Genomic DNA, 10,785 nt, shown 5'->3' on the forward strand with positions numbered 1-10,785 from the left:
TCCTTGATGCATTAAAGTTTTTTTTTAAAACTTTTTGTTATTTAAGTTAAAATTCTTTAACCGAATAGGTTCGTGTCCCTTGTCCTTTCGTTTTTCTTGACGGGGCCGAACTTGTGCCTCCTGTCTTTCTTGGGAAGGTAGTTCTTGTTGTCGTCCTATGTTTGGTCGTAGCTTGCTGTGTTGTTTTTACTGAATTTTTTTTTACAAAAAGATTGTATATTACAAATATTGTATATTTATGTATTTTAAAAATCAAAACACCCAATGTAATAGTAGCTGATGTTCCCTCTGATGATGGTCTATAGCAGGGGTCTCCAAACTTTTCGAAATGCGGGCCACATTAGGTAATTGAGCACTTTCAACGGGCCAGATAAAATGAGAAATTAATAACTCTAGGAAACGTTCTGGAAACATCCTTTGTCGGCTGGGAGGGGTAACCGATAGCCGTACCACACTGGCCGTCGTAGAATGGACTAAAGTTCCGGTAGCCTTATAAACATTCCTCACTACCAGTTCTTGGAACAGTTAGAGCAAAACTGGGCATAAGTTGCCTTTAATACAAAAATGGTAATATACGACACTGGCGGTGGTGATGATCTGCTACAATTACACTGCACCACTGCAAGAAGTCTTGTGCACAAGACGGCTAGTAACGAACTGCTCGCGCTACCTACATTGCCACGAAGTGACTTCCTATTGAGGCCGAACATGTATGAAGAAATACCCCGCAGTATACGGTCCAGAATAAGTAAAATTGTGAATAATATTGTAACGTGTTTTGTTACTGAAGACGCCGTTCGGATTGTTAATTGGTTTATTTAACAACCTACAAATCACGGCTACAATTAATTATAACAATATTGCGGGGTTTCACAATTTATAACCCTATTCGCAAATCAAATCACGCTATTGTCAGTAGACTACACGTTTCACAGTACGGGAGCTATATGTGTTACTGTATCACACACTCCCAATCAATTCTCAGTTATCACAAACTGTCATTGATTATCACACACTTTCACTCGAACTCGCCGCTGGCTAGATTCCAACTCTACTCGCAGGTTGCTGCCTTGAGAACTGTTGATAACACACTCCGGCGGCTGATGCACTTCAACTCTCTCCGGGGACGGCTACAAGTTAACTCGACTACAACTGAACTCGGCGATAGTCACATTACGACTCTGCTCGCATGCAGCGCAGCTCTCTTATATAGTGGCTGTGTGTGCCTGTTACGTAGCAACGCTGTTGGAAGTTGGTTACGGGTATGTAGCGTTGCGCGTTATGTCACCACAGAGGGGAGGGGAGGGGAGCGCTGACTCATCCGCCACGTCACTGTGGCCTGAGTTGCCACATTGCTGCTGGGTAGGGAGGTGTTCTCCGTTGCGCAGTGTCACAATATTAATATTAACATAATATGGAATATCAATATATTTTAAACACAATCTTAATTAATGAATTTGAAATCTATGACAAGTATTTTTTTGCCAGTACTCGTTGGAAAATTAGTTCAATTGGCGCATTTCTGCACAATTCTATGCGGGCCGTAGTTTGGAGACCCTTGGTCTGTAGGGACCGAAACATGTTAGGGTGCTAAGAAGTGAAGTAGTAAAAGCTTCCACTAGACGGAATTGTTTTATCATTTGTAAATTTGACTTCTTTGCAAAAAATGTCGCTGCCAAATTACAAGCATTAGGAAATAATGAACAAAGGATTTATGCAGAGAAATTAATAAATGATGCCCTTTTTGAAGCAGAGCTTGGATCACTTTATAGATACTCTTCAATCACTACCGGTACTGGAGCATACTATACTCTTGGCCCTCAGTCAAATATCTCTTTGGGTTCCAGCCACGATGATTGCATGGGTCACTACTAGAGAGGCAGGACAATATTACTTTAATTCTTTAACTCCTGCCTGGGCTATAGTATGTATGTATGTATTATGAGAGCGGGTGGGTTTCCCCATGCACTTAGACCAATTATTGGTCCATTGTGCATCCCCCTTTTCATAATTTCTACTGTCGCCATACCCTATCGGTAACGGTGCGTGCCATCAGCCCCCGTAGAGCCAACAAGGTCGGCCCCCGGTACCTTGATGCTTCCCCCATCCACCAGAGGCATTGGAGACTACTTGGGCGGGAAAGGGCCTGTAATTTAGCTCAGAGGTCTCCTAGAGACATGAGGTTCTTTTACGTGCCGTAAATCTATGACATGGTACACATGGCTTAAAGTCCCCCCTGGAGGACTTGTTCCTTGAATTTTTCTGCCCTTAAAAATTCCACGACCTCAGCCGGGTTTGAACCTGCGTACCTTGAGTCATGAGGTGGGAACGTTACCCCTAGACTACGGAGGCCGCTTGGGCTATAGTAACTGTTAGGCATGAGAGATTTTTTTAATGTGTGTACCATGACAATTTATTTATCTTCCTGTATTTATCATGATACCCTCACTTTTCATATCCTATGTAGTAAAAGTAAAAATGTTCAATGAAACTTGTTTCACTTACTTACCTTGCAATACTTCCTCAGTACTTTGTGGATTGCTTTGCAGGTCTCAGGAATCACTCTTCCCAATGCTTGTGGAGAGATACAAGTAGAAAGTTTCAGGTCTTCAAGGGTTCTTCCCGTAGCTAGATAATGAAGCGTTGCTGTCAATCTTTCATTAGGTGTGATCGCTTTTCTCATGTTTGTATCTTCTTTTTTTATGTATGGCGTAGCAGTACTTAACAGTTTCAGGTAAGTACTTTCATCCATAAGCAGGTAGTTGCTCCAGTCATTTGGAAAACATTTAAGTTCTTGAAGCAAATGGATGTTAGTGAAATGATTTCTTCTTTCTAACCACTGTTTGGTCCATAACTTACATCTGCGTTTCTTTTTAGCAATACACACGCGATAGTTGTATATGCAAACAGTTCATCAACTGTAGACGTGTTTTAAGAACTAAACAAGACTGCACTGCACTCGTCAGTATAGGCTGGAAGACTGTGACTGTGACTGTAACTGTGACATGCTGCCTGCCGGTTTATCTGCGCATGTATGTGGAAGGAAAGGGAGAGGGAAAACTGAAAGTTTTGCCTGTAAGGTCAGTCGGAAGGCCAAACTGTGTGTATGGGGGGCATTAAATGTGTGACAGTCACTTCCAGAACGAATGCCCTCAAATTTTCTTAGGGTGACTAATTGTCTGCAGTTGTAATCAGTTGATTAAAGTGCCATTTAACTTGATAAATTTTGAATTAACACATTGTTAACATGTCAGAATAATTATTTTATAGTCATTCCATCTTTCAAGTACTCCATAAGTTTTGATATTGTAGTTTTTATTAAGAAATGTTTCAGTTGATGTTGACACCAGAGGTCCAGTTGTTAGAATGAATTAGGGTTTTGTATTTTATCTTGTGATGAATCCAGAGGATGGATTTTGGACCACTTGCCAGGATAAGATATCTCGTGTGTTTTCTCAGCATCAATACCTGTGTATTTTTAATGTAAGCTTTGTTATATAATGTTTTTAACATTGTTTCAGAGAAATTTACATAAGAATCCTTTCTTTCTTGCTTTCACTCTAAAAGTTTTCTTAGTAACACTGGTCAGAGTCTGTTGTATTATGTGCCACACAATAATTAACTGAAGAATAAAGCAGGAAAATTGGAAGCTGTATAAAAATACATATATAAATGTTTTATAAATCTTATTTTTAAGCTGTTGAATTCATATTTAAACATATCTGCATAACAGGTGGGATGTCTGACCCTGAACTGTCACATCTGCTGTGTTGTGCAGCCTTGCTTTGTTGGTATTTGGAAGAAAAGACGAAGTTTAGTATAACCTTGCATGGGAGTTGAATGTAGTGCACATGCAAGTAATCATGTAAGTATTGTATATTATTAGGAGTTTGTTTCTGTGAAATAAATGTCTGTATAAATTTGCAGCTTTCTTTGTTGAATAAAAAGGAGGCATGCAGCAGTACTACATGAGATGTAGTTATGTGTGATGGAACTTCCATTTAATATTTCTTGATTTGAAAGTTCCTTTTGGTGTTCAGTTTTTAATTTCTAAACCCCATTACACAATGCTTGAATTTTCCCCCTAATGTTTATCTAAGTTTATTTTTCAATTTCATTGTCTACCAGAGAAACATTAAATGTGGGATTTACCTTACTTTAATTATTGCACCTTCTGCAGTTAATGTGGTTTAATCTTTATGTCTGCTATAAATATCTGTTCCTCTTAACAGCACTCTCAGTAATGCGTAAAGCAAGAAACAAAGCAAAGTACTGAGAGAGTGTACTTCGTTACACAGTGGTGCATATAGATACGAGGGGGCACCCAAAAGAAACCGAACTTATTTTTTTTAAACTTATTTATTCATATTTTAAGAATTAAACCTTCAATCCCCTTCAAAGTACTATCCACTTACACTAATACACTTGTCTAGTCTTTTATTCCATTTTTCAAAACATTGTCTAAATTCATCTTTTGAGATGCTTGACGGTCATTTTTTCCTTTCATGTCTCTCTTCATTCGAGGAAACAAAAAAAAAAGTCGCACAGGGCAAGGTCGCGTGAGTATGGAGGGTGAGGAACAGGGGTCATACCATTTTTGGTCAAGAATTGTCATACAGACACGGCTGTGTGAGCAGGGGCATTGTCATGATGGAAAAACCAGTGACCTGACTGCCACAAATCTGGCCGCTGAGCTCCAAGTCACTCCCGACAGCTCCACAATTTCTTCAATGGTCCCTCGTCGATCTTCCTTGATGATTTCACGAATTTTTTCAACATTTTCATGTGTTCGGGACCAGAACGAGGTTTGTCATCAATTGACATTTCACCATTTTTGAAACAGGAAAACCACTCAAACACTTGAGTTTTCCCCATAGCATCGTCCTTCTACGCCGTTTTTAACATTTCAAGAGTTTCTGTTCCAATTTTCCCGAGCAAAAAGCAGAATTTCACCGCCACACGCTGTTCACGAATATCAGCCATTGCAAAAACGACGATCACACAAAACAGTTGTCACTATAAACTCTGCCGAAACTAGTCCTTACCTTCTGAAGCAACGGTAGTCGGCGTATCGACTCAGGAATGTTAGGTCTATGCACTCATAGCGGCAAAACGCGGTACTACAAAAGCTCTGCCCACAAAAAATTAGTTCGGTTTCTTTTGGGTATCCCATCGTACACTGAATCAGACTGACCCCAGTAGCGCTCTAGACTTGTATTAAGAAGCTACCTTGGTCAGATGTAAGCCATCCAGGTTACAAGCTGTCATCTCTGTGATATTTTGTGGTTTTCCTGAGTTTTCTCATGCAGAATGCTGAATATTACCATAAAATATGAAATTGTCTCATAAATTTCCTTATCAAGTCACCATTTATATTCACTTCTGTATAAGCTCTAATTTAAAGGTGTCATTAATTAACTTAAATGTCAGTCTACATGATTTGGTACAATAAACTGCCCTTCTTTTAGATTTTCACTCATATTTATGGTAAAATAATAAAATTAGGTACTATAAATCATAGAGCAACAAGAATGCACAAGAGAAAGTGGTGATGGGTGTTGGAATGGAGCCCACTGAATCTATCCATCAGCAGGAGAAAGAGCTGAACGTTTGAAACAGAGACTGATCATTGCCTGTATATGTGTATCTAGATGAGTGAATTGTAATTCGCAACATTCATAAACCCAGGCAATGACTGTTTAGTACACAGCAGTATGATATAATATATATATATATATATAATACAGCGTGGTACAACTAAAATATATTTTATATTGACACTGGGTTCAAATTGATCCTGTATTTTCCGTGGCTAACATTTTAAAATGGTTGGTTACTATACTATATATGCAATGCTGTGCAGGTGGTTAAATGTTTGTTTATCACTGCTGAGTATCACGTTTTTCTCAGAGTCTCTTTGGTGCTCCCCAGTTAATCACTGTTCAGCTGTTGCTTGTTACACATGTATCCCCGCCTCCTGAGGTATCTGGCCTTGACCAAGCAGCACATTAGTGCATTCATGGTCATTAGCTGGGGCTTCAACACTGACCTGGCACACAGTGTGTTACAGCGTGCGAGGAAATACTGAGGATCATGTGTCTCATACATCATAACATACCATTCAGCATATGTAAGTATACTGTACTGTACAATTAGTGATAAGCAGTGCCCAGATTTTGATGACCTGAAAATATTTAAAAAATGACCGAAAAAATCCAGAAAAATTACCAAAAATATGACCCAAAAATGTAATATGCAGGGCCTGGATTTTGATGACCTGAAAATATTCAAAAAATGACCAAAAAATCCAGAAAAATTACCTAAAGGAGAAAAGAAAGAACACTTCGCTTCCATGTTATTCACATTTCAGAAAACATATGAAGAAAAATGACCAAAAATGACAAGAAATACCCTTAAAAGTCCAAAAAATTACCCCCAAAATGACAAAAGCTACCTATAAAATTTACATTTCTGTAACCAACAGCTCATATCCGAGATTTATGTATTTAAGAGCATCGCATAGGATACAAGGAAAAAAAGATGACATGTCATCAAAATCCGGGCCCTGGTGATAAGAATAATGTATATTGTATACTGTGCTGTTCACTATTTTGTACTGTACTCCACCATACTGTAGTATATATACACCAAATTGTACCATACTACAAGTACATACTGGCATAGTGATATATATTAGATGATTCTATACAGTTCTGTACTATATTAACCTTTGTTATTCCATATTGTAATATACTGAAATGTGATCATCACAGCGCTGTGCAACTAGCCACAGACACTGTCTCTGTATAAACCCACTCAATCTTAGAGACTGCTGCAAATTGCGAAGCTGCTCGGGTGGAAGAGTCTGGTATTCCTCCTGCCAAGCCCAGCTGCTGAGACTTGGATTGCAAGTGGGTTCAGCAAGTCAGACAAAACCCCACCCACATCACAGCAGATGCTAGATTTGTCCTATTTTTATCTTCACATTGCTGGCATCTATGTGAAAAGTTCCTTTTTGGGGGCAGAGCAAATGTGAGACATGAAACCCCAGTGCCCTACACAGGGTGTTGGAAAATTTTGAGCTTAGTGCAGATTTGCAGATTTCATCCAGGTTCTCTTCTGTGAGTACTCATCATCTTGATTCAGTCTCTCTCTCTGCTTTGGTCAAATAAAAACTGTGCCCTAATTTATGCCAGCATCTCCTTACTTATCTTGCAGAACTGTTTTTGAAAACTGTACCATACATGAATATGTGTTCAAATCTGTAACTCGCGTGTGGCATTTCAGCACAATTTGACAGTGCATGACTGCTGCTGCAGTATGGCTTATTGCCTGTGTAGCCAAGCTCACTCTCGCCCAACTTTCTTCAGGTGTGTCCCTTCACCTGTCCTTAAAGCAGTTTCCAAGAAATGTTTGCTGTGCACAGATACTTATTGTGCATCAACCTTGCAGCATCAGTGCTGCAATTTTGAAGTTATGGGGAAGACATAGATAATTGAATGTCATTGTTCTATTATACATTTGCAATATCTATACATGACTAACAGCATAAGATTTGTAGAACTGGTAATCTGTAATAGGAAAATAAGCTTTTTGAATTCCAGATGGAACAGTGTTTGGTCTTTGTACATGTTTAATAGTGCTCTGTGTTATAGGCTGTTTAGTGCTAGGAAAGGAATGTAACTGAATTATTGTGACCCCTATGAGAGGAACTGAATAACAGCAGGAGCAGAAGTGATGGTGGTAGTAGTAATGAAAGTAACTGTGATAAGATTAATAACAAGACCTTTATATCATAAATAAAACAATAGATATTGTATGACAAATACCTTGTAATATGGGAGAGCTTCAATTTTGTTTGTCTGAGGGTTGAATTGCATCCATAGGGGGAGCTTTTTTGTAGGATCCCATTAGATACTAAAAGAATCAGTTCGAGCATGCTCTTAAAGTAAGACATTCATGTATAACATTGTAGACTGGAAGCTGAAGTTTTACAATGATGTAAAATGGAAATCAAAAGTACCCTTCATGACCAAGCAGAAGAACAACTTTTAAATTATTATTACTTGTCCTTCTATATATTTACACAGTATGGATTTAACCAATATGCGTTTTGTGCTACGGCCAAAATCAGGTTGGGGGCATTTTTTATTGTGGGAAAAAATTATTGTAAATATAAAAATGGCCTAAGCAATGCCCATTACGGCCAATGGGAGGGGTAGTTTTTCTACTGACGTGTCATGAAACACTGTGATTTCCGAGTACCTGGTGTAAGTAATTAACACTGTACTACTAGATGTCGGGAGTGCCGACTCCCCTGAGCGAAAGACACGGAAGATGTGATCGGTGGTGATGGTGGTGATGGCTAGTTGGCAGTATGGCCGGCGCGCACCAAGGAAACTGGTAACAAACGAGTCCACGATTTCCGAGAAGTGTTATCAGTCGGAGTTGAACACATGTTAGTAAATGGGGCAGCGCAACTTGAGAAAACGGAAACGCAACTTGCGGGGAGACTGAGAAACTCAATTTCCAGGCAGCGAAGCATGCCAGTATTCGAAAGATTGTTTTTCCGCGTGGATTCCTAGAAATCAGCTGTTCTGTAACGCGCAGTATTGATTCATTTGTTTTTTAAGTTGGCACGAAAAACTGTTGGACATACTAATGTTTTTGTGTGGAGTTAATTACAATGTACTACATTTAAATGAACTGTATTACTGATAACAAGATGATACACAATTGCCCCCAGCCCCAGCAGACGCCAAGGACAACATCTGGTCTTTCTGAGGGACAAGCAAGCTGCAGGTCACTGAAAACCCAGAACGGAGCAGGAAGTATCCCGCTGTATTTTCTGGGGATTTCAATGCTTAACTTCGACGGTTCGAGTCTTTGAAAATTTGAGACTTGACAGATACCTAGCGATTGTTAGCGTACCTCCATTTATTTGAGAGCTGTCAGAGGGACCGTGTTGTACTTAGGCCCAAATTAACATGGATCTGGATAGGGATTGGCTGAATGCAAATGAGAGAAACACCCAAATTTTAGGTTCAGCCAATCAGCAAAATTTCAGAGGAGAGGAATCCAGGCGTTCCCGGAACCGTCGGGACTTCTGCTTCTCCAGAGCAGTCAGTCATTACAAGTCGTCAGAAGGAAATAGCGGGAGTGAGTCATTATAAGGCAATAAGAGTAGTCAGTCATTGCAAGTCATCAGAATGAAATAAGAGTAGTCAGCCATTACAAGGCAATAAGAGCAGTCATTACAAGTCATCAGAAGGAAACGGCGGGAGTGAGTTGCCAAAGGGAGTAACCGTAGTAACATCCCGGACGTTAAATTGGTGTACAAAGTCCAAGTGCTAGGGCNCTAGCGATTGTTAGCGTACCTCCATTTATTTGAGAGCTGTCAGAGGGACCGTGTTGTACTTAGGCCCAAATTAACATGGATCTGGATAGGGATTGGCTGAATGCAAATGAGAGAAACACCCAAATTTTAGGTTCAGCCAATCAGCAAAATTTCAGAGGAGAGGAATCCAGGCGTTCCCGGAACCGTCGGGACTTCTGCTTCTCCAGAGCAGTCAGTCATTACAAGTCGTCAGAAGGAAATAGCGGGAGTGAGTCATTATAAGGCAATAAGAGTAGTCAGTCATTGCAAGTCATCAGAATGAAATAAGAGTAGTCAGCCATTACAAGGCAATAAGAGCAGTCATTACAAGTCATCAGAAGGAAACGGCGGGAGTGAGTTGCCAAAGGGAGTAACCGTAGTAACATCCCGGACGTTAAATTGGTGTACAAAGTCCAAGTGCTAGGGCCTCGTGATGTGTAACTCTAGTGAACACTAACAATAAAAGCAACAGTGTTGGTGAAGTGTGTGTTTTCAGTGTTCTCTCTCTCCTTGTGTGAGCAAGGCCCAGAAGTCGCCCTGAGACAGAATCTCGTCCTACCTTCTGAGCAGTCGCAACCCCAAACGTCCGCCTATCCATATCCCCAGCTTTGTTTTCCCCGTTCCAAACTCGTGGATATCACCCAAGTCCACTGGCGCCCATAAAAATTCAAGTATTCAGAGCAATCCCACACCCTACCCTGAATCAGACAGCTACAAGGAAGCGGCGGATAAAAGGGCAGACCACAAAGGTGCGAACGTGAAGGGCAGGTAAGGGACGACCAACTCGTGAGGCTTGAAGTCTCACTGAGCGGTAAGGACGAAGGAGAGGAGGGTGGTAAGAAGTGGCGCCGAACGTGTAGGCGAACTGTATGGACGGTAAGAATGGGTCTGCTACTCTGAAATATTTTGCTATTGAAGCAGTGTTTGTCAGATGTAATAAATACCTCAGATATGGCCTTAAAGAATGCAAATTAATTTCTCAGCACTAACGTGACAATATGAGTTATAAAGTTTGGCGACATATTGCCGTTTCAAATGTGCGGTAATATTGGCGCAGACATGACCGGACATGACGTCTGCGCAGGTTTTTACTTTGGGTTGGGGTTCGTGTGGTTACCGTTATGCTGCGATAGGATGTGATTGGAGGTTTGCTTCCTTTTATGATTATGTAATATTTAATTGCTATTAGTTATCATTTTCAGAGAATATAGTGATGTTTATTTGTAGCGTATTCTAATATATTTATTTATTTCGTCTCTGTAGATCATTGTTACATGATATATGTTTATTTCTCTGCACATTCTAACCTTACCAGAATATTGTGCCCCGCGAATGGTCAAGTATATTTATTTATTTCGTCTCTATAGATCATTGTTACATGATATAGGACAAGTAGGGTTGCCAGATTT

General features: G+C 40.0%; 1 protein-coding gene across 1 annotated transcript in view; it reads left to right on the forward strand.

The window, feature by feature from the left end:
- Window positions 1-3,967, forward strand: part of LOC111873919 (AFG3-like protein 2) — a 44,459-nt gene extending 40,492 nt beyond the window's left edge. The window contains exon 15 of the mRNA XM_023869012.2: window positions 3,734-3,967. The gene's annotated coding sequence lies outside the window, so the exon portion shown is untranslated. The remainder of the gene's footprint in view (window positions 1-3,733) is intronic.
- The last annotated feature ends 6,818 nt before the right edge of the window (window positions 3,968-10,785 follow it).

This window comes from Cryptotermes secundus, unplaced genomic scaffold (assembly GCF_002891405.2).
Source record: "Cryptotermes secundus unplaced genomic scaffold, Csec_1.0 scaffold639, whole genome shotgun sequence".
Classification (NCBI taxonomy): domain Eukaryota; kingdom Metazoa; phylum Arthropoda; class Insecta; order Blattodea; family Kalotermitidae; genus Cryptotermes; species Cryptotermes secundus.